The sequence below is a fragment of the Bos taurus genome, chromosome 15 (assembly GCF_002263795.3).
Source record: "Bos taurus isolate L1 Dominette 01449 registration number 42190680 breed Hereford chromosome 15, ARS-UCD2.0, whole genome shotgun sequence".
Lineage (NCBI taxonomy): Eukaryota > Metazoa > Chordata > Mammalia > Artiodactyla > Bovidae > Bos > Bos taurus.
This window is the reverse complement of record NC_037342.1, coordinates 57,875,527-57,898,660: the sequence shown is the minus strand read 5'-3', so window position 1 is coordinate 57,898,660 and position 23,134 is coordinate 57,875,527. Positions and strand designations below refer to the sequence as shown.

Below are 23,134 nucleotides of genomic sequence, written 5' to 3'. Positions count from 1 at the left end.
GAGAATTCAGGGAGCATTATTTGCAAAACCGAGAACTGTGGAGGCAGGGCAGGGTACATTGTCTTTATGAACACAGCAGAGTTACTAGGCATTTATTTTCATCTTCATTTAACAGACTTAAAAAAAAGCCTTAATTTTTATTTTGGAGAATAGTTGATTAGCAATGTTGTGTTTCAGGTGTAGAGCAAAGCAAGTCAGTTATACACATGCATGTATCTGTTCTTTTCCACATTCTTTTCCCATTTAGATGTTACACAGTATTGAGCAGTGCTATATGGTAGGTTCCCTGTGCTATATAGTAGGTTCTTATTGGTTGTCCATTTTTATTTTTTAAATTAATTTTATGGAAGTATAGTTTCTTTACAGTTAGTTTAACAGACTCTTTGGAGAGCAGATCCAATGTGGGGGGTGGGGGCTGGTCTTGAAAAAGCCAAAGGTTGTAGTAGGCTTTAAAAAAGGCTAGATCTTGCCTTTGAGGGGTGGTCTAGATCAGGCCCTGAGGTTCTTTTTAATAGAAAGAGAAGAAAGCTATCCTCTTCTTATGTGATTACTTTCAAGATTTCCCCTCAGGTGAGTTTGAAAATAAACTGACCAAACCACCTTGGCCCAATTTAGGCTTCTTTGGAGATTGAAAAAAAAGAAAACGTGAAGACTAAAATAGAACAGGAGATTATATGCAAAGGAGATTAAGAGATTTCTGGCAATCACTGCAGAGAAAGAGGGACACGCATGCCCCGCTGGAGACTGGGAGGGAATGGGACACAGATCACACAGAGAGACGCTCATGGCACTGGAGTGGCAGGCAACACTATTGTTGGGAAGGACGAAATGTTGAAACTTTCCTCGTAAAGGGACTGTATCATGGAGGAACTGTTTATCTGATTAGGTCCCAGACCTTTCCCCAGTATCTTTCAAATCAGAAAAATATGCACAAGGGAAGGAAAAGAATTAAGGACATAGGTGGTTTTATTTGTACTGCAGAGCCTTTGAGTCTCTTTGGACTTCTGAAGTCAATTCAGGGTGAACTGAACATCCCCTTTAGAGGATGCAGTAAAAGAACCGAGAAGAACCCTCCTGCTGGAAGATGAGAATGACAAGAGATCGACACTTTAGCTTTGGGGACTGTAAGTCATGGGATGAGTCTTCGGTTTCTTGTCTTTTGGGAATCATTTCCCTACATCAGGTTGCTTTGTAGCTTTATATCAGGCAAGTTCACTCACTTGACTAGTTTGTTTCTCCTTCTAAGAATTTATTGATTCATGAAATCATCAAGTATTGCTACTGGATGCATCTCTTTCAAAGCTGGCAGTAACTATTGCCTGGTTCTAACAGAAGCCTACTAACTCTATTGTTAGTAGAGTTATATTGTTATTTTATAACTTTTAATTTAATCTTTGTTCTGCCCCCCATTATTAAAGATGATTTCACAGATAGCCACTCACTTTCATCCCAGCTCTTAGAGCCCCTGGGGTGTAAATCTTGAGGTTAATCTGACCTTCAGCCTAGATCTCATCGCAAGCCTACTCCTTGGTTTGAAATAGCTTCTATTTCTTAAATTAAGGGGTGGATTACAGGGTGAGTATTTATTACATTTTATGCCTTGTTATTTATATGTGTGACATGCATTCTTTAATAAGTAGTGACAATTGCATAAGAAAAAAAATGAAAAAGAAAAAAAAAATCACAGGATATTTTCAGAAGAAGGAACAAATCAGTCCAAGTGTGCCAGGAAAACTAGGTGAGGTGGAAGAACCAGTCAGGGGTTTCAGAATAGAAAAAACACCCTCCTCTAACTCTAGACTGATTTGCCTAAGGTTATAATGCTTTGAAAACTTATTCTTTCACACTTAATTAAATGACCTCAACTAGATTCCTTTCCTTTTTTAGGCCTTAGTTTCCCCAACTGAAAAAAAAAAGAAAAAAGTGGGGCCTAGCATGGAAAATCAGGGTTGGCAAATCCATGCACATCACACTCTAGTCCATGCCCATGGCAGACATGAGTAATTGATCACAGCACTCATTTTCTCTAAGTTGGGAAAAGACTTACCAATTGTTTTCAACATAGAGCTTCAGTTGTTCACATATAAAAAGAGAGAATTGTAAAGTTCCTTCAAGACTTGTCATTCTGTATCCCATCCCTGTCATTCTCTGTTTAATCCTCCAATTAGTCTGGGAGCTCTTTAAAGGGTGGGACGCATTCCTTGTACTCAGTGGACACTAGAATTTCAGTAAAAACCAGCTTCCTGGAAAGCGGCATTTCTCCTGCCTTTCACACTATTCGTATCCTAGATCAAGAATGGAGCAAATCTTCTAGAGACCAGTAAGTGGACTCTGATTGTGAACTAAATCCATTCCACCCACTAGGCTATATTCAAGAGGACCAGGATCTAGTCTCTGCTGGAGACTTGTGAAAAATACAAGGGAACTTGGAAAAGCCACGTGAAGGAGAGAGGAGCAGAAGTGCACTCAGAACTGTGTGAAGCGAGGCCATGGTGTGAAGGTCTGTATGGGTCGACTATTAAGGGGAAATAAAGGTAGTTGAAATGGCACCATGCAGATTAAGATTTTGCTCTGTTGGCTTTGCCAGCTCACACATTCTCTCAGGCCTACCTCTCATATGTTAACTCTGCCAAATGAGGGAGGTGGTTTCTTTGATGCTGTGATTCCAACGCAGTGGACTGAAAATGAAGTTGTGAGCAAGAGAGCGAAAGCCCAGAGGGACAGTTTACAACCAAGCACCGCACGCCCTCCAGTGGCAGAAAACCAGTAACTCAGGTGAAAATGAACCTTCAATTATTACCTAAACTAGACTTTGGAAGTAGTATAATTTTTTTTTTTTCTTTTGCTCTCACCTGGATACTTAGGATAACTATACAGATTTTTTTTTCAAATGCTTGAATGAAACCCATGAGTGTTATGTAATGTTATCAATATTTAGAATGTCCGAATTGAAATTAATCATAAAATAACTTATCTGATAACTAATAACATTTTTTTGTTAATCCTAATAAATGAAAGTTCAGAGAGGTTGGGGGAGAGAACTGATGCTTCACCGCTATCTTCTGACTCCAAATTCAGCTCTTGTTTTACTCTTCATCTTGGCTTCTCTATAGCAGTATCTTTTCTCCTTTTGTAATTGTTCTTAGGCTTTATTTGTATGTTGTTACATATGTCATATGTTGTCACACATATACTATTGTGCCTTTTAAAGCTGAAAATACATTAAATAATAGTCATGAATTTTTTGACATTAAATACATAAAGAAGGCTTCTCAGGTGGTGTAGTGGTATAAAGAATCCACCTACCAAAATGCGGGAGATGCAAGAAATGAGGGTTTGATCCCTGGGTAGGGAAGATCCTCTGTAGAAGGAAATGGCAACCCACTCCAGTATTCTTGCCTGGAAAATTCCATGGACAGAGGAGTCTGGCAGGTTACGGTCCATGGGGTCGCCAAGAGTAGGGCTTGACTGAACGACTGAGTGCACACATGTAAAACCAGGAAAATGTATAACAGAAGCTGTCATGACAGACCAGAGAAGGGCATTCAGTAGATGGCATATAGTCTCAAATATTGAGTTTTTACATGTTCTATTCCTCTATCTCCACAAAAATAATTCTTAAGATTTTGTCTCAAACCAATGGCATATATAAGTATATTGAATTTTCATTCTTCCTTTTAGAAAAACCTCACATTAAAAAATATACCATCAATTAGCCTCTTGTAATACAGGGGGAAATGCATAACAAAGTAGGTCCATGGTCTTGTAAAATTCACTGTATTTTATGGTTTGGAAAATCAGCAAAGAAATTTCGAACTGATCTGGATGGCATCACTGACTTGATGGACGTGAGTCTGAGTGAACTCCGGGAGTTGGTGATGGATAGGGAGGCCTGGCGTGCTGCGATTCATGGGGTCTCAAAGAGTCGGACACGAATGAGCGACTGATCTGATCTGATCTGATCTGATTTGAAGCTGATGAAAGGTTAAATGATAATAAAAGTTTAACTGCTGAAAAGATAATTTACTAAGCATACGAATGACTATTCATTGGAAGGACTGATGCTGAAACTGAAGCTCCAATACTTAGACCACCTGATGAGCCGACTCATTGGAAAAGACCCTGATGCTGGGAAAGATTGAGGGCAGGAGGAGAAGAGGGTGATGGAGGATGAGATGGTTGGAGGGCAACATTGACTCAATGGACATGAGTTTGAGCAAACTCAGGGAGACAGTAAAGGAGAGGGAAACCTGGCATGCTGCAGTCCATGGCGTTGCAAAGAGTTGGACTGAACGGCAACAACGAGAATGACCAAGTTCTGCATCTTAGCAAGTTCCTGCTGAGCTCATTCAATAATTCTAATTTACACAGTGATCAACAGTAAGAAGAAATAGTATTTTTCTTTAACATTTGTCACGGACATGGAACTGTGCTAGGCATCCTTGAGAAATTATGATACCCATTGTATGATACCCATGGTATGATACCCATACCAGTTACCCATTACTGAGTCTTATTCTGGGCAGAGTGCTGTTCTAAGCAAGTCACATTAATTTCTTGTTAATTCTCGCAACAGCCTTAGGGATAGCAGTATTCTTATTTTGTAGGTGAAGAAACTGAGGTGCAATGTGATATTAAGGGAGTTAATAAAAGAAGCAGATGATATATTCCCACTCATGTTGGAAAGATCGGTTTTCTTACCTCTGCTGAAAGGAAAGATACATCTGTAATTAACTACGGCTAATTTGTCTAGGACACAGAGTTTTGGAACCAGAACTTTAAGGCCTGAGAAAGAAAGTTGGTATTCCAAGTGGATTCTTTGCAATGTTGATGGATGGGACTTACATCAATACTGCAGGACAAGATGACCAGTAGGTTTCAACGCACATAAGCTTCCCTATTGAGCATCATCTGCCCTCAACTGCATTCTACCTGGTGAACCTATACAGGCTGAGGAGAAAAGTGTGTTTGACTGACTAGTGATCTCTATTATGAGTAAGGGATGTGGGCAGTTGGCATGAGAGCACATATTTGTCACAATTGCTCCACATGAACTAAATTCTACAAAACCTAGACTTTCTGAAGTGTTATATGCATGTACAGAGGCATTGACATCATTTGGGAACTTTATAGAAATGCAAAATACCAGATATCATTCCAGACCCATTTTATGAGCATCTTCATTGTAAGTAAAGTCTGAAATGACTTCTGTGCCCATTGATGTTGAAAAGTTCTGAGGTCAAGCTTGTTTACAAACACAGCCATGACATTTCAGAAACCAAGGACTGTGTTCTCTTGCATATGATTCAGTGATGTGATTATTTCTTCTCTTTCCTTCTTTCATTAATTTTATTATTAAACAGTCATACAATAAAACTGACTCATTTTTGGTCTATAGTTCTATGAGTTTTAATACAGATACAGATTTGTAGGGCTTCCCAGCCAGCGCTGATGGTAAAGAGCCTGCCTGTCAATACAGGAGACATAAGACATGTGGCTTCGATCCCTGAATTGGGAAGATCCCCTGGAGGAGGGCATGCAACCCATTCCAGTATTCTTGCTTGGAGAATGCCATGGACAGAGGAGCCTGGTGGCTATGGTCCATAGGGTTGCCGAGTCGGATGAGACTGAAGTGACTTAGCTATGTGTAAGCCACCATCTGAGTCAGGATACCGTATAGTTCATTCATCCCCCCAAACTCTCTTGCTATCCCTCTCTAGGCTCACCTGCCACCATCCTGAAGCCCTGGTGACTACTCATCGAGTCTCTGCCACTATACTTGTGTCTTTTTGAGAATGTCACATGAATGGAACCATAGCATGTGTAACTTTTTGAATTTTGCTTTTCACTCAGCATAATGCCTTTCGTAACAGGATTTTGATAACACCTTTCTTTGTCTCACAGCTGTAAAGAAAATACTGTAGAGTAAAATTCTGTGACTCCATAGAAAAATGGTGATTTCTCACATCAGTGTTGACAGTCTAAATTGTTCTAGGAATATATCAATGTATTTGGCTCCATGTTCTTTCAAGTGTGAAACCATACTCCAAGTTTACTTCCCAGACACATTCATCTGATGTCTTGAGTTAAATTGTTACTCAGTGTTTGCTCTATTTTATAAATGCTGCTTCATACTTGCTTTATTAGGCTAACATTTCATTTTTTCCCCTTTTTCAAATAATATTTTTAAAAGGCAGTATTCCTTAACCGTCTTTGTCAATTATCTTTTGGATGGAACCCATAAGTACATCCCTGCCCCGTGCCACCAAACATTCCTAAATGGAACAGACTTTAAAAAATGTTTTGAAACACAGAGTTCTAAAGGTTCCTTGGAAGGAGGACTACAGCAACAGAAAAACACAAAAGAAGTCTACTCTAGAATATTACTGTTATCATCCTATTCCTCCTTCACGTTTGCAAATCAGTTTCCCATCCATTCTCAGTTAGAGATCGACAGTCCTGGGAAATGCAGGAACCAAGCCAGGTGTTGTTACTATCACTTTGCAGACGGGGAAAGTGAAGACTAGATGGGGAGGCGAGAAGTCAAAGGTCACACAGCTGGCTGTGATACAGCCAGAAATAGGATGGAAAATTCTGAGTTCTATTAGGCACCTGGTATTAATATTATAGGATTTTTCCTATTAGATAATCACAGAAACTATTAGATCTATTGCATTCCAAAAGACAGGGATAATTTCTTTACATATGAAAACCCAAGTTTTTCTAATCACGGTAATCGTCTAAAACTTCATGAATATTTTGATAGCAAGTCTGTTCTGTCATGCTATTTTTGTTTGACTCTAGTCACACAGAGCAACCTTGTTTGAGGATATAATCACTTGTCATTACAATCTCACAAATAGACATTTTTCTTTCTAGAAAGTAAAATTCTGAAGACTGAGGCCATTTTCTACTTCAATTTCCCTTACTTCCATGTTAAAGCTTTCCGAGGTTGAAGTCTATGATGAGGTAGCTCTTTTTAGGACATGAGACAGACCCCTTTCCTCCCTTGGAATTACCGTAGGATCTGGTAGCTGCTTCTTTACACCCTCTGCTAAGATTTATTGATACATCTTATGATCCAGGAAATAATTGATCATTTCAGTGGAAGTGGTCATAATTTTTAGTTCACATCTTTGGGGACACTTTTTAAGGCATGTAATCTGATATGTGCAGTGCATTTGTAAAGCAGGAGTCAGAGTCTTCAAAGTTGTGGAAACTAAATCTGAGAGCATCTGTGAATTGTATTAGGATGGTTAACCTTCATGCATGAGGCTTGCGTTCTATCGTCTCAGCTGCTTTTTACCCACCCCCACGCATGCCCTGCAACGCCCCTGATTAACACCAGTGCCCAGGTGTTGTGTGGCTCTCCTGCAAGGATGACTTGCCACCATCCCGTGATGCAGACGTCTATTCAGGGTGAGCACCAGGCCCAGAATTCATTAATTAACAAGGGTGATGGGAAGTTGTAAACACAGCTGTCAGCTGCAGGCTCGGCAGACCTGCCTGCATTCAACAAGTAAAAAAAAGCCGGGTGGTAACATAGTCTGATTGTCTGGGGCCTCCTCAACCAAACTCGAAAGCAGGTCTCCGGCAGAGGAACCAACAGCATGCCCTAGTCTCTCCAGAGCTACCCAGAGGCTGGGCTCCTTTCTGTCTGGAGTTTCCATTCTTAGAGCCAACTCTAAGACTTCCTTAGAGTCTTAAGGAAAGTGAAAGTGGGGAGAAAGTAGCGACCCTGTTACAAGAGGGCACATTTTCCAGACATTCAGCACTTGTGTTTTTGGTGAGTTCTTGGAGGAGACTTGGGCTTCCCAGGTGGTGCTAGTGGTAAAGGATCTGCCTGCTAATGTAGGAGACACAGGAGACATGGGTTTGACCCCTGGGTTGGGAATATCCCCTGGAGAAGGGAATGGCAGAATTTCATGGACATGGTCTGGTGGACTATAGTCCATAGGTCACAAAGAATAGGACACGACTGACCATGCATGCAAGCAAGCAGTAAGTATAAATATAAAATGTAAGTATCTTTTAGTATTTACCTATTTATAATTGGGCTTCCCTGGTGGCTCAGCTGGTAAAGAGTCCTCCTGCAACACAGGAAACCCCAGTTAGATTCCTGGGTTGCGAAGATCTGCTGGAGAAGGGCTGGGCTACCCACTTCAGTATTCTTGGGCTTCCCTTGTGACTCAGCTGGTAAAGAATCTGCTTGCAACGTGGGAGACCTGGGTTCTATCCCTGGGTTGGGAATATCCCCTGGAGAAGGGAAAGGCTACCCATTCCAGTATTCTGGCCTAGAGAATTCCATGGACTGGAAAGCAACTTTCACTTTCTTTCACTTTATTTATAATTGTTCTTTGCAAGCTACAAATGTATTCTATATATTATTATGTTCATTATATATTCAGTTCAGTTCAGTCACTCAGTCATGTCCGACTCTTTACGACCCCATGAATCGCAGCACGCCAGGCCTCCCTGTCCATCACCAACTCTCGGAGTTCACTCAAACTCATGTCCATCGAGTCAGTCTGGTGATGCCATCCAGCCATCTCATCCTCTGTTGTCCCCTTCTCCTCCTGCCCCCAATCCCTCCCAGCATCAGAGTCTTTTCCAATGAGTCAACTCTTCGCATGGGGTGGTCAAAGTATTGCAGTTTCAGCTTTAGCATCAGTCCTTCCAAAGAACACCCAGGACTGATCTCCTTTAGAATGAACAGGTTGGATCTCCTTACAGTCCAAGGGACTCTCAAGAGTCTTCTCCAACACCACAGTTCAAAAGCATCAATTCTTCAGTGCTCAGCTTTCTTCACAGTCCAACTCTCACATCCATACATGACCACAGGAAAAACCATAGTCTTGACTAGATGGACCTTAGTTGGCAAAGTAATGTCTCTGCTTTTTAATATGCTATCTAGGTTGGTCATAACTTTCCTCCCAAGGAGTAAGTGTCTTTCAATTTCATGGCTGCAATCACCATCTGCAGTGATTTTGGAGCCCAGAAAAATAAAGTCTGACACTGTTTCCACTGTTTCCCCATCTATTTCTCATGAAGTGATGGGACCGGATGCCATGATCTTAGTTTTCTGAATGTTGCGTTTTAAGCCAACTTTTTCACTCTCCTCTTTCACTTTCATCAAGAGGCTTTTGAGTTCCTCTTCACTTTCTGCCATAAGGGTGGTGTCACCTGCATATCTGAGGTTATTGATATTTCTCCCGGCAATCTTGATGCCAGCTTGTGCTTCTTCCAGTCCAGCATTTCTCATGATGTACTCTGCATGTAAGTTAAATAAGCAGGGTGACAATATACAGCCTTGACGTACTCCTTTTCCTATTTGGAACCGGTCTGTTGTTCCATGTCCAGTTCTAACTGTTGCTTCCTGACCTGCATACAGGTTTCTCAAGAGGCAGGTCAGGTGGTCTGGTATGCCCATCTCTTTCAGAATTTTCCACAGTTTATTGTGATCCACACAGTCAAAGGCTTTGGCATAGTCAATAAAGCAGAAATAGATGTTTTTCTGGAACTCTCTTGCTTTTTCGATGATCCAGCAGATGTTGGCAATTTGATCTCTGGTTCCTCTGCCTTTTCTAAAACCAGCTTGAATATCTGGAAGTTCTTGCATATATAATTCTTCTGATCAGGTTTATTGGGACATTATTTGGCTCCAAGTCACAACATACTATTGTGCATCTGTACTTTGCAAAGCCCAACAGTAGAAGTTGAGGGGGTATCAGAAATGATTAACCAGGCTCCCTGCTTTTGTGTTGCTTCCCATCTCAAGGGTAAGACTGACCTGTTATAAGTAACTTTTAGAACAAGAGGCTGAATGAGGCAAGTGCTATAACTGAACGAAAAGCTAAGTGCTATGTAAGCAGAGGAGGGATACCTTGTTCTGATTGAGCTAATGGAAGACTTCAGGTGGAGGATGGATTTGTGGTGGGAAAGACACACTGGGCTCAGGGCCTGAGGAGCATCAACTGGGGTGTCTGCCGTGTTCTGTTTCACCAGGGGAATGACTGTAGGGTGAGGGACCTGTGAACAGTTGGGAGCAGAGAAAGGGGGCCAGGCTTAAAGAAGAACGGTCACACAGGTGCTCAGATTTGAGGTGGGATTATTAAAGGTTTTTGGTCCAGGGCATGGGAAGGCTTAGATCTTCCCCACCAGTCACTTTTTCTTGCATTTGATTTCCCAGTAGGAAATACAGTCAGGAGTAGCAGTTAATTGGGACTCCAACTGATCTGCATGAGTGAGTATCCAATAACGCTCACTGTTATGTTCTGGGCTGAATGCTGACTTTAGCTTAAAGACTAAGTTGGGCTTCAGGTCTCAGAAACTTGAATCTGGATCCTTCTAACCTGATGAATTATATAGAGGCAAAGGCCAGCATGCCTAGGCATGCATATGGAAACACAGTGGGCCTGCTTGGATGGCTACTTGTAGTCACCTGGAGAAGGTAAAGGGATAGATGGGTCTGTACCTTCAGCACACAGGAATCTGACCCCAAAGAAAATGTGATGTGAAAAATGATCTACAATTTTGATCAATCAGATGAATAACTCTTCCTCTCTTGAAAAGTTAGGGAGTGAATTAGGAAGAGATTGCAAAAACTTGCATGATGGAAGGAGAGTGGTGGAAGTGTTCCCTCTCCTACAGGCAGTGACAGGTGCAAAGTGGATGAGGGTCCATGAACCAGGAGAGCAGATTTTAGTTAACAGAACAAAACAGGAAGGCTCAAGTCCTTGCTAACACTTAGGAAGTGGTCAAGTTGACGGAGCCCATGAATCAGAAAAAGGTGGATGATCAAAGGGCCAAGAGATTGACAGCAAATGAGGAGCAAAGAAAGATAAGTAGGAGAAGAGACAAATGGCCCTGACAAGGCAAATGGAAGCACTGCTGTCTACCTGTCCGCTTAACTGGTTGAGACCAAGTCCCTGGTGACTCTCAGACAATGGTGACCGCAGGTAGCTGACCTAGTAGTTAATGCAGCGTCACGTGTGGAGAGATATCTGTCTGTGTGGTGGGAAGTAGGGGTGGGCAGGAGGCACTTCAGCTTCCCTCCTCCAACTCTGACAACCTCTGCTGTGTTATAGACACATGAGCAATATACGATACTGTTTTCTTAAAGAAGTAATGTTTGATATGTTTGAAAACTATTGGTATGGCAGAAAAGACTGGACTGGAATTTAGCAAGCAAGAGTTTAGAAGTCATTCCAAGTATCTTTTCTGACCACAAGGCAGTAAGATTAGATCTCAATTACAGGAGAAAAACGATTAAAAATTCCAACATATGGAGGCTGAACAACACGCTGCTGAATAACCAACAAATCACAGAAGAAATCAAAAAAGAAACCAAAATTTGCATAGAAATGAATGAAAATGAAAATACAACAACCCAAAACCTGTGGGACATGGTAAAAGCAGTCCTAAGGGGAAAGTTCATAGCAATACAGGCACACCTCAAGAAACAAGAAAAAAGTCAAATAAATAACCTAACTCTACACCTAAAGCAACTAGAAAAGGAAGAAATGAAGAACCCCAGGGTTAGTAGAAGGAAAGAAATCTTAAAAATTAGAGCAGAAATAAATGCAAAAGAAACAAAAGAGACCATAGCAAAAATCAACAAAACCAAAAGCTGGTTCTTTGAAAGGATAAATAAAATTGACAAACCATTAGCCAGATTCATCAAGAAACAAAGGGAGAAAAATCAAATCAATAAAATTAGAAATGAAAATGGAGAGATCACAACAGACAACACAGAAATACAAAGGATCATAAGAGACTACTATCAACAATTATATGCCAATAAAATGGACAACGTGGAAGAAATGGACAAATTCTTAGAAAGTACAACTTTCCAAAACTCGACCAGGAAGAAATAGAAAAACTTAACAGACCCATCACAAGCACGGAAATTGAAACTGTAATCAAAAATCTTCCAGCAAACAAAAGCCCCGGTCCAGACGGCTTCACAGCTGAATTCTACCAAAAATTTAGAGAAGAGCTAACACCTATCCTGCTCAAACTCTTCCAAAAAATTGCAGAGGAAGGTAAACTTCCAAACTCATTCTATGAGGCCACCATCACCCTAATACCAAAACCTGACAAAGATCCCACAAAAAAGAAAACTACAGGCCAATATCACTGATGAACATAGATGCAAAAATCCTTAACAAAACTCTAGCAATCAGAATCCAACAACACATTAAAAAGATCATACACCATGACCAAGTGGGCTTTATCCCAGGGATGCAAGGATTCTTCAATATCCGCAAATCAATCAATGTAATACACCACATTAACAAATTGAAAAATAAAAACCATATGATTATCTCAATAGATGCAGAGAAAGCCTTTGACAAAATTCAACACCCATTTATGATAAAAACTCTCCAGAAAGCAGGAATAGAAAGCAGAAAGAAGGAACATACCTCAACATAATAAAAGCTATATATGACAAACCCACAGCAAACATTATCCTCAATGGTGAAAAATTGAAAGCATTTCCTCTAAAGTCAGGAATAAGACAAGGGTGCCCACTTTCACCATTACTATTCAACATAGTTTTGGAAGTTTTGGCCACAGAAATCAGAGCAGAAAAAGAAATAAAAGGAATCCAAATTGGAAAAGAAGAAGTAAAACTCTCACTATTTGCAGATGACATGATCCTCTACATAGAAAACCCTAAAGACTCCACCAGAAAATTACTAGAACTAATCAATGACTATAGTAAAGTTGCAGGATATAAAATCAACACACAGAAATCCCTTGCACTCCTATACACTAATAATGAGAAAACAGAAAGAGAAATTAAGGAAACAATTCCATTCACCATTGCAATTGAAAGAATAAAATACTTAGGAATATATCTACCTAAAGAAACTAAAGACCTATATATAGAAAACTATAAAACACTGGTGAAAGAAATCAAAGAGGACACTAATAGATGGAGAAATATACCATGTTCATGGATTGGAAGAATCAAAATAGTGAAAATGAGTATACTACCCAAAGCAATTTATAGATTCAATGCAATCCCTATCAAGCTACCAACAGTATTCTTCACAGAGCTAGAACAAATAATTTCACAATTTGTATGGAAATACAAAAAACCTCAAATAGCCAAAGCGATCTTGAGAAAGAAGAATGGAACTGGAGGAATCAACCTACCTGACTTTAGGCTCTACTACAAAGCCACAGTTATCAAGACAGTATGGTACTGGCACAAAGACAGAAATATAGATCAATGGAACAAAATAGAAAGCCCAGAGATAAATCCATGCACATATGGACACCTTATCTTTGACAAAGGAGGCAAGAATATACAATGGAGAAAAGACAATTTCTTTAACAAGTGGTGCTGAGAAAACTGGTCAACCACTTGTAAAAGAATGAAACTAGAACACTTTCTAACACCATACACAAAAATAAACTCAAAATGGATTAAAGATCTAAACATAAGACCAGAAACTATAAAACTCCTAGAGGAGAACATAGGCAAAACACTCTCTGACATACATCACAGCAGGATCCTCTATGACCCACCTCCCAGAATATTGGAAATAAAAGCAAAAATAAACAAATGGGACCTAATTAACCTTAAAAGCTTCTGCACATCAAAGGAAACTATCAGCAAGGTGAAAAGACAGCCTTCAGAATGGGAGAAAATAATAGCAAATGAAGCAACTGACAAACAACTAATCTCAAAAATATACAAGCAACTCCTACAGCTCAATTCCAGAAAAATAAATGACCCAATCAAAAAATGGGCCAAAGAACTAAATAGACATTTCTCCAAAGAAGACATACAGATGGCTAACAAACACATGAAAAGATGCTTAACATCACTCATTATCAGAGAAATGCAAATCAAGACCACTATGAGGTACCATTTCACACCAGTCAGAATGGCTGTGATCCAAAAGTCTACAAATAATAAATGTTGGAGAGGGTGTGGAGAAAAGGGAACCCTCTTACACTGTTGGTGGGAATGCAAACTAGTACAGCCACCATGGAGAACAGTGTGGAGATTCCTTAAAAAACTGGAAACAGAACTGCCTTATGATCCAGCAATCCCACTGCTGGGCATACACACTGAGGAAACCAGAAGGGAAAGAGACACGTGTACCCCAATGTTCACCGCAGCACTGTTTATAATAGCCAGGACATGGAAGCAACCTAGATGTCCATCAGCAGATGAATGGATAAGAAAGCTGTGGTACATATACACAATGGAGTATTACTCAGCCATTAAAAAGAATTCATTTCAATTAGTTCTAATGAGGTGGATGAAACTGGAGCCTATTATACAGAGTGAAGTAAGCCAGAAAGAAAAACACCAATACAGTATACTAACGCATATATATGGAATTTAGAAAGATGATAACAATAACCCTATGTACGAGACAGCAAAAGAGACACTGATGTATGGAACAGTCTTATGGACTCTGTGGGAGAGGGAGAGGGTGGGAAGATTTGGGAGAATGGCATTGAAACATGTAAAATATCATGTATGAAATGAGATGCCAGTCCAGGTTCAATGCACGATACTGGATGCTTGGGGCTAGTGCACTGGGATGACCCAGAGGGATGGTATGGGGAGGGAGGAGGGAGGAGAGTTCAGGATGGGGAGCACATGTATACCTGTGATGGATTCATTTTGATATTTGGCAAAACTAATACAATTATGTAAAGTTTAAAAATAAAAAAAATTAAAAAAAAAAAAGAGTGTCAACCCCCCCCCCCAAAAAAAAGAGTTTTAGTCCTAATTCTGCTAGTTTGGCTCCTTGAACAACAATAAAAACTACAATAAAGGCCACGATGATACTGATAGTCTGCTAAGCTATATGCCACACAGAGTGTGTAATCATACCTTCTATGTAGTATTTTATCTGATCGTCACAATAACCCTACAAAATAGGCATATTATTCCCATTTCACAGATGAGGTGCAGAAAGGGAACTTGCTCAGGGGGATACAGAACTGGTATCAGATCCAATTCTCAAATTGAGGTTTATCTGATATTAAAGACTATGATCTTCTAGCACTCACTTGACTGCTATAACTTCACTCTTACCTCTAATAGATGAGTAAATGTCTTTGCCTATGAAAAATGCTATTGGTGTTTTGATGGGGATTGCATTGAGTGGTAGATTGCCTTGGGTAGTGTTTAACAATATTAACCTTCTAATCCAAAAATATGCTGTATCTTTCCACATAAGTCAGACAGAGAGAGATAAATATTGTATGATTTCACTTATATGTGGAACCTAAAACATACAATAAATAGTGACTATAACAAAAAATAGCCACAGATATAGAGCATAAACTAATGGTTACCAGTGGGGAGAGGAAAGGAGGAGGGGCCATATCTAGAGGTAGGGGATTAAAAGGGACAAACCATTATGTATAAAATAAGCTACAAAGATATATCACACTACACAGAGAAGATAGCCAATATTTTATAATAACTATAGATGGAATATAAACTTTAACAATTGTGAATCACATAACCATTAACAATTGTGAATCACTATATTGTATACCTGTAATTTATATAATACTGTACATCAACTATACTCAATAAAAAAAGAAGTATGATGGAATTTCAAATGAATAAATGGTTGTGACAAATCATTGTAAGATAAAAGTTCTTTAAAAAGGAAGCAATTATTATCCTACTCCAAGTCTGGTGCTTTTAAATGTTTGTTGAATAAATACAAATTGGAAATACAATTTATCTATCTCTCTATACATTTATCTCAACTTTTTTTTTTTTCAGTTCTACTTATGCGAAGAAGAATTGTTGTAAACTGCCAAAAAAGATCTTCTAGAAAATCTCTAAGTAGAAGGGCTGCTTTCCCAAGTTTGGTTAGTTTTAGAGGATTAAAAAAATGATTGATGACTTCCCTGGTGGTCCAATAGTTAGGAATCCACTTGCCAGTGCAGGGGACACGGGTTCAATCTCTAGTCTGGGAAGGTTCCTCATGCTGAGAGGCGACTAAGCCCACGTGCTGCAACGACTGAAGCCTGCGCACCCTGGAGCCCGTGCTCCACAACAAAGAACACCGCTGCAGTGAGCAGCCCGTGCGCCCTGGAGCCCGTGCTCCACAGCAAGGAACACCACTGCAGTGAGCAGCCTGTGCCCCGTAACGAAGTGCAGCCCCCACTGGCGGCAACTAGAGAACGTCTGTCCTTACACAAAAACCCAGTGTGGACAATAAATGAAAAAAAAAATTTTTTTTTCTTGGGATTTTTTTTTTTTTTTGATCTTAATCTTCTTTTTTTTTTTTTTTCTTGATCTTGGGATACCCTTTATGAAGGTGTATAAAGGTGGCTCAGTGACAAAGAATCTACCTGCCAATTCAGGAGACGCAGGAGACACAGGTTCAGTGCTTGAGTTGGGAAGATCCCCTGGAGGAGGAAATGGCAACCCATTCCAGTATTCTTGATGGGATAATCCCATGGCAGAGGAGCCTGGTGGGTGGGAAAGAGTCCGGCATGACTGAGTGAGTGAGCACACGCATACCCTTCATGAAAGGAATCATAAAGGAGCTCCTTCTGTTAAGTACACTATATGTTAGGGACACTTTCTAATCTCATTTAATCTTCAAATTGTGGGCATTATTATTTTCATTTGCTCGGTAAGGAAACTAAACCTTTGAGAAGTTGAGAAATTCACCCATATTCATCTTGGTCAAAGTACAATCATGAAGCCTGAAAATACTGGATGTCTTGACATAAGAATCTAGCTTTGAAGGCAAAGCTTGAGAATAACTTATTATGACCTTTAACTTCTTACCAAGTCAAGAAAAGAAAAAGGATTCCAGGGCCTATTGGAAAAGCATTCCCCAAAGGTTTGGATAAATGAATAGTTTCGGCAGTCCTGTGACACTGAAGAGTGAGGCCCTGTTTCTCCCTGGAGCCCTGGGAAGTATCTCCAGCTCTTCCCAGTAGCCTTGGCTCCCACACTCATCTGGCTAGAATCTTGTTTTCCTCTGCAGCAGAGCTGGGCTGCAGTTTTTGATAGTGCTTGTCTTCAACAAGTTTCCACATGAACCTCTGATCTAGTGCTGGAACAAAGCGACAGCAGAGGGAGGCCCAGCTTGGAATGAGTCAGGTGGAGACTGATGCCTTGTTTCTTGTTAAACACTGTTCTCCCTCCAGGTATGTACTTTTCTCCAACAGTTGAACTCTGTCAACACAAGTCTGGGCTTCCCTCTCCCTACTAATGCAAACATTGTTATAGCAGGAAAGGAATAGAAATCCATGGCTGAAATGTGAAAACCTATGCTTTCAGGTAGAGGATCAAGAGCCCTTCACCTTGCCAAACATTATTTGAATTTTGTAGAACAAACACTGGAGTTTAAGTTACATCCTCGAATTCAATATTTGGCATAGAATGATAACCGCTGCTGATCTCTCCCATTTGGTGTACCTGTTAATTGTTTTGAGATAAAGTGATGAACCCCATCAGAGGATTTGTGGGTTCAGTTGCTTTACCCTACTTTTTTTAAGTAGAGAAGAAACTGAGTTTCAGAGAAGTTAAGTGATTCACCCAGGATTATATAGCCACTTGAAGAGTTGGCTGTGTATAAAGAACTGAGGGCTCCTAACTTGTATTAAAGTGACTTTTTAACCCTACTAGAATTAATTCTGTTTTTGTTAGTATCTATATCCACTGAGATAAAGCAATTTGTCCCGGATCAGCTTGAAACCATGTTCTTAAGAAGTCATCTGCTAGTACCTAATAGTATTTACTATTGCTAAATATTTTGATGCAGTTTACCTGGTTTCTAATGTTGTGACTGAGGGTAGAACTTCTGGGAGTCTGCCTTGGTTTGTATCTCAACTGCGCCAATTATTAGCTCTCTTGTATGTGTTAGTTACCAAGTCATGTCTGACTCATATGTGAATCCATGGATTGTAGCCTGCTAGGCTTCTCTGTCCATAGGATTCTCCAGGCAAGAATACTTGAGTGGGTTTCCATTTCCTTCTCCATGGGATCTTCCCAACCCAGGGATCGAACCCCGGTCTCCTGCATTGTAAGCAGAGTCTTTACCATCTGAGCTCCAGGGAAGCCACCATTATCTTAGGAAATTTTTACCTCTTTGCACTCTCATTTCCCTTTTCATAAAGTGGGAATACTAACAACATCCACCTAACCCTGAGTGACTATGAGAATTAAGTGAAATTATACATACACAGAGGTCAGAACTGTGCCAGGCACACAGTAAATACCCAATAAATGTCAGAGATCCCTATTATTGTGTGGAACCTTAAGACATTTTAGCTTTGCCTCTCTCATTAACTAGCCTCATACTCGCTGTGCCTCAGTTTCCTCATCTGTGAGATAAAATTCTTATTGCTTCACCATTCAAAATAGATTGAGCTTATTTATATGCTTGCAATGGAGACACTTATTCATTTGATAATTTATTCTTTGTTGAATGAATCTTTATTGAGTGCCAGCTATGCAGGGCACCCTGTGAGCAAGACAGAGGAGTCTCCTGTTTTCAAGGAGTTTATAGTCTGTGAAAGAAAGAAAGAAAAGAAAGTGAAGTTGCTCAGTTGTGTCTGACTCTTTGCGACCTCATGGACTGTAACCTACCAGGCTCCTCAGTCCATGGAATTTTCCAGGCAAGAGTACTGGAGTGTGTTGCCATTTCTTTCTCTAGGGGATCTTCCCGACCCAGGGATCGAAGCCGGGTCTCCCACATTGCAGGCAGATACTTTACGATCTGAGCCACCAGGGAAGCCCCCTGTGAAGGAGATAGAAAACCATACAAACCGCTCGAGTAAAGGATGAGTATGTAAAGTGGAGTATGGGGTGCTGTGGAGACACACAGCAGGGGTACTCACGTAGTCTGAGGGTAGGGGTAGGTGGGTTAAGGAAGACTTCTTGGAAGTGATAATTAAGCCAAAACTCAGAGGATGGGTAAGAGTAATTGGGCAAAGAAAGAAAAAAATGTTCTAGGAAGAAAGTAAGAGAATCAAGAAAAAGGAAGAGAATCAAGTGGTTCTACTGTATTTCATCTACTTTGAGGCACCACTCATTTTTAAGATGTGCCCTTATTTTATATCTTAAAAATGAATTGTGTCTCAAACTAGATGAAATAAGTAACCTTAAGAAGGGAAAAACACTGCCAGTCGAACTTCAACATAAAGTTTTAGCACTATGGTTTTAATGCTGTTTGAAAGAACATATAAAAATGTTATTATACAGTGCTCTATCAAATATAACCAAATAAAAATATATGTGAAATAGTTTGTTTTCAGTATTCTTGAAACTTACTGTTAGATTTTCCTGAAAGTTGTTTTGATTCAGAGGCATGGATGTCAAACTTTTCCAGTATGATCAAGAGCCATGGGCTTCCCTTGCGGCTCAGCTGGTAAAGAATCTGCTTGCAATGCGGGAGACCTGGGTTGGAAAGATCTCCTGGAGAAGGGAAAGGCTACCCACTCCAAGATTCTGGCCTGGAGAATTCCACAGACTGTATAGTCCCTGGGGTCACAAAGAGTCAGACAGGACTGACTGACTTTCACTTTCAAGAGCCTTGGTGATACAGTGTTTCATAAAAGAATTCATGGCTGAGCTGAAAGCCATCCGAACTGGGCTCTTCAGCTGGATTTGTGAGTCCATGGGATTAGCCGTCTTTTGCTTCCTACTTGGGAAATGTTGCTGAGCGCCTCTGATTCATCCCCTCTCACAGCATTTGGTGCCTAGAGGTTAAAAGGGTGGCCTACAGTTGTTTCTGGGATTTTCTTCCAAACTAACACCCATTCTGACAGTTTTGAAACTGCGGCTTTTCAAGTTTGTGCATGCAAGGCCAAAGCAATTAGTTAACAACTGTTGTCTGTTCTAGAATGATTATCAGATGCAATCCAATCTCAGAGGGTGGGTGTTATGATGTGGGAAAAAAAATGCATCTGTGAGCTGAGGAGGATCTCCTTGGAGAAATCCTGTGACAAGCAGAGATGGCCTGGCTCTAGCTCACTGCTGTACTCAGTCACTGGCTAAAAGCTGCCTGGGGAGGGTGTGGCCCTGGCATGAATTGCTATCACAAATGCCCAAAGTGCGGCTGCTGGAATCTATTGGCTAACTGTACTACTACGTGAAGTTTTTCTTTTTCAAGGATGATCTTAGCAATCCTCCATGGCTGCCACACCCCATAAAGTATACGGAGCAGTTACTACTAGCCCTATTTTAAACAGGTTTCATATAATTAAAGATGTTCAGTGTGACAGTGGAAAATTCCCAGCTTTCATGTGTCTTGCTAAGTGGATTTTTAAAATGTTTTTCAAAATCCTGTTGTGATAGATGGTCTTCAAAGACAGCCACCGTCTATTTCTTTTATGGCTGTAGGGCAGTTGGCACCTCATGTCCAGCGCCTCCCCCTTGCATCTGGGTGGGACTTATGCCTTGCTTTGACCAATAGAATGCAGTGATGTAATGCTTGGCAGGATTTAAGAGGACAGGTAACTTCTCTCTTTCCTCTTAGAAGCCAGGTATCAGGTGAGTAGTTTGACCCTAATCTCTATCCAATTATGAGAAAACTGGTCTACAAAATAGCTGACTAGTACTTGTCAGAAGTGTGCCAAGACCGTGAAAGACAAAGCTGATAAACTGTTACACACTGGAAGAGACTAAGGGAAAATTACAGCTAAACATAATGTGGGATCTTGGCTAGGATCTTTGGGTAGAAAAAAATTGTTAGTAGATCAACTGGTGAAGTTTAATAGTGTCTGCAGTTTAGTCAATAAGAATTATACCAAATTAGTTAACTGTGGTCATGTATTCAGGTTGTATAGGAAGTTAATATTAGGGAACCTTGGGTGATGGGTGTGTAGGAACTCTCTCTACTATTTTTATAACACTAAGAGTCAGGATGATCTGTGATATATCAGTAGATAACCTGGAACACCAGAAGAGAGGCAGCAACTCAGATCACACAGCAGGGTTCCTTTTGAGTTGGGGCTCTTGGAAAAAAAGTATTGATCTCAAGATTGGTAAGTTGGTGGCTTTTCTGTAATGTTATCTTAGGGGGCCAAATGATCTTTGGTTTCCAAACCTCTTCACTCATCTATTCTGAAGTTGAAATTCCTATTCTTCTGGTGATCCACTAATTTAAGGCAAGTATCATGAAAGTCATCTCGTGTGACAGAAATTCTTGGAGATTCATCACAAAAGAAAAATGTTTCATCAAATGTTTGGAAAATAATTGCATTGCTTACTACTTCTTGAAGATTGTCTATGAATATTGGTATATGAAAGGCTCTGAGAAATTCTGCAATAAGCTATGTAACTATTTAGCTTAGCATTTATTCTCCAAATGTATCTAACCACATAACCCTAAGTGCATATATACAAATGCTTTCCTACGGAAGACATTTTAGGGCATGCCAGATGAGAGCATTGTGGACTGCAAAGGATTTCAAACAGCCAAAGTGAATCCCCCTTTCCTAGAAGGGATAAAAAGAAGGCTGAATGTCAAGATTACTCTAAGAAGTTCTCTCACAGTAGGAAATAGTTAAAATTTATTAACCTCTAAATATCCTTTCCCACTTCAAAAGTTCAAAAGTCTATCAGTGAGTGGAGTGTTATATATTAATGAATATTCTTAGTAATAAATAAATAAATAACAGAATTCACTTCAGGAATGGGTTTTGTTATAGGACATTAACAGGTTTATTACATGTTAATGAAGGCCAGGAAATTTATTTTGATTTTACACAACTGGAAGAACACAGCACGGAGAAACTTCTAGCTGCAATATGAAGTCATCTAGAAGAAATACCATTGCTAATGATGTCTGGCTCTTAATCACCTGAGGTGCCAGAACTTTAGTTATAGCTACCCAGAAGGACCAAGTGCTTCAGATCTGATCTCATGGAGTGTGACCACTACAACATATTCCTCTATCTCATGTCACTTTTGCTTTCCAAGGATTGAGTGGATGTTTTGGGTTGACAAAAAAGTTAGTTCTAGTTTTCCCATAAGCTCTTAGGGTAAAACCTGAATGAAGTTTTTGGCCAACCCAATATTTCTTCATTGACTAAAAGTCATGTGGGTACCCGAGCTGCAAAGAGTTCTGGGAAATGTAGTTCTTTCCACTTTTGCAATGATTGTTTAGGGAGGCACTTGGGAAAGGCTTTTGAACAGGTGTTGGGTAAACCAAATTGCAGCATTGATGCTGGTGCTAGATTTACTCATTCTTCATTTGATACAAGCAAAAACATGAGATGACTTTCATGCCATTATTGTCATTATTTTCCATTTCTACGCAGGCCATAAAACTGTTATTAAATTCACAGATATAGAGAACACTCTTGTGGCTGTCAAGGAAGAGGCAGGCAGGAGAGGGAAGGAGTAGGAGTTTGGGGTTAGCAGATGCAAACTATTATATACAGGATGGGCAAACAAGGTCCTACCGTATAGCACAGGGAACTGTATAGGATATTATTCAATATCCTGTGATAAACCATAATGGAAAACAATATGAAAAAGAATATAGAAATATATATGTATAGCTGAATTACTTTGCTGTACAGCAGAAATTAACACACTATTTTAAATCAACTATACTTCAATAAAATTAAAAAAAACTGTTGCTAAAACACTAAACATGGAAACAATAATAAAATCTAGAGCTGTAAAGATGATAATTATTGCCATAAAACTAAAATAACAGTACTAAAATAATACATATAATACAGTATTAATAACAAGCCAAGTATTATAGTTGTACTAAAATTCAAACTATGGTAATAAAACTCAATACTAATAAAATTTATTACTAGAATAAAATAAAATTCAGTATTATAATGGCAATAAAACAATATTTTTAATAGACTAAATAATATGGGTTAAATCTCAGTATTTCAACTTTGTTTTTTGTTCCTAGTGTTTAAGAACTTGGATTCTGGAAACAGAGTATCTGGCTCGACACTGACTCTCTGACATTAGGTTAGTTAGGTAAGCAATTTAGGTCTCAGTTTCTTCTTATGAATTGGACATAATGAGAATGAAATGAGAAAAAGCAGGAAAGTATCCTGCCCATAGTAAGCACGGTTATAGTCAGGGAACATGCAAATGAAACTCATTCTCTTCTTCTCCAGGTTCAGGAAATCTACCTCTCTA

General features: G+C 39.8%; 1 long non-coding RNA gene across 1 annotated transcript in view; it reads left to right on the top strand.

Annotated features, from left to right (window-relative positions):
- LOC104974280 (uncharacterized) overlaps nt 1–16,198 on the top strand; it is a 28,878-nt gene extending 12,680 nt beyond the window's left edge. The window contains exons 2-3 of the long non-coding RNA XR_001501956.3: nt 2,365–2,500; nt 15,776–16,198. This is a non-coding gene — a long non-coding RNA (uncharacterized lncRNA). The remainder of the gene's footprint in view (nt 1–2,364; nt 2,501–15,775) is intronic.
- Nucleotides 16,199–23,134: the final 6,936 nt, after the last annotated feature.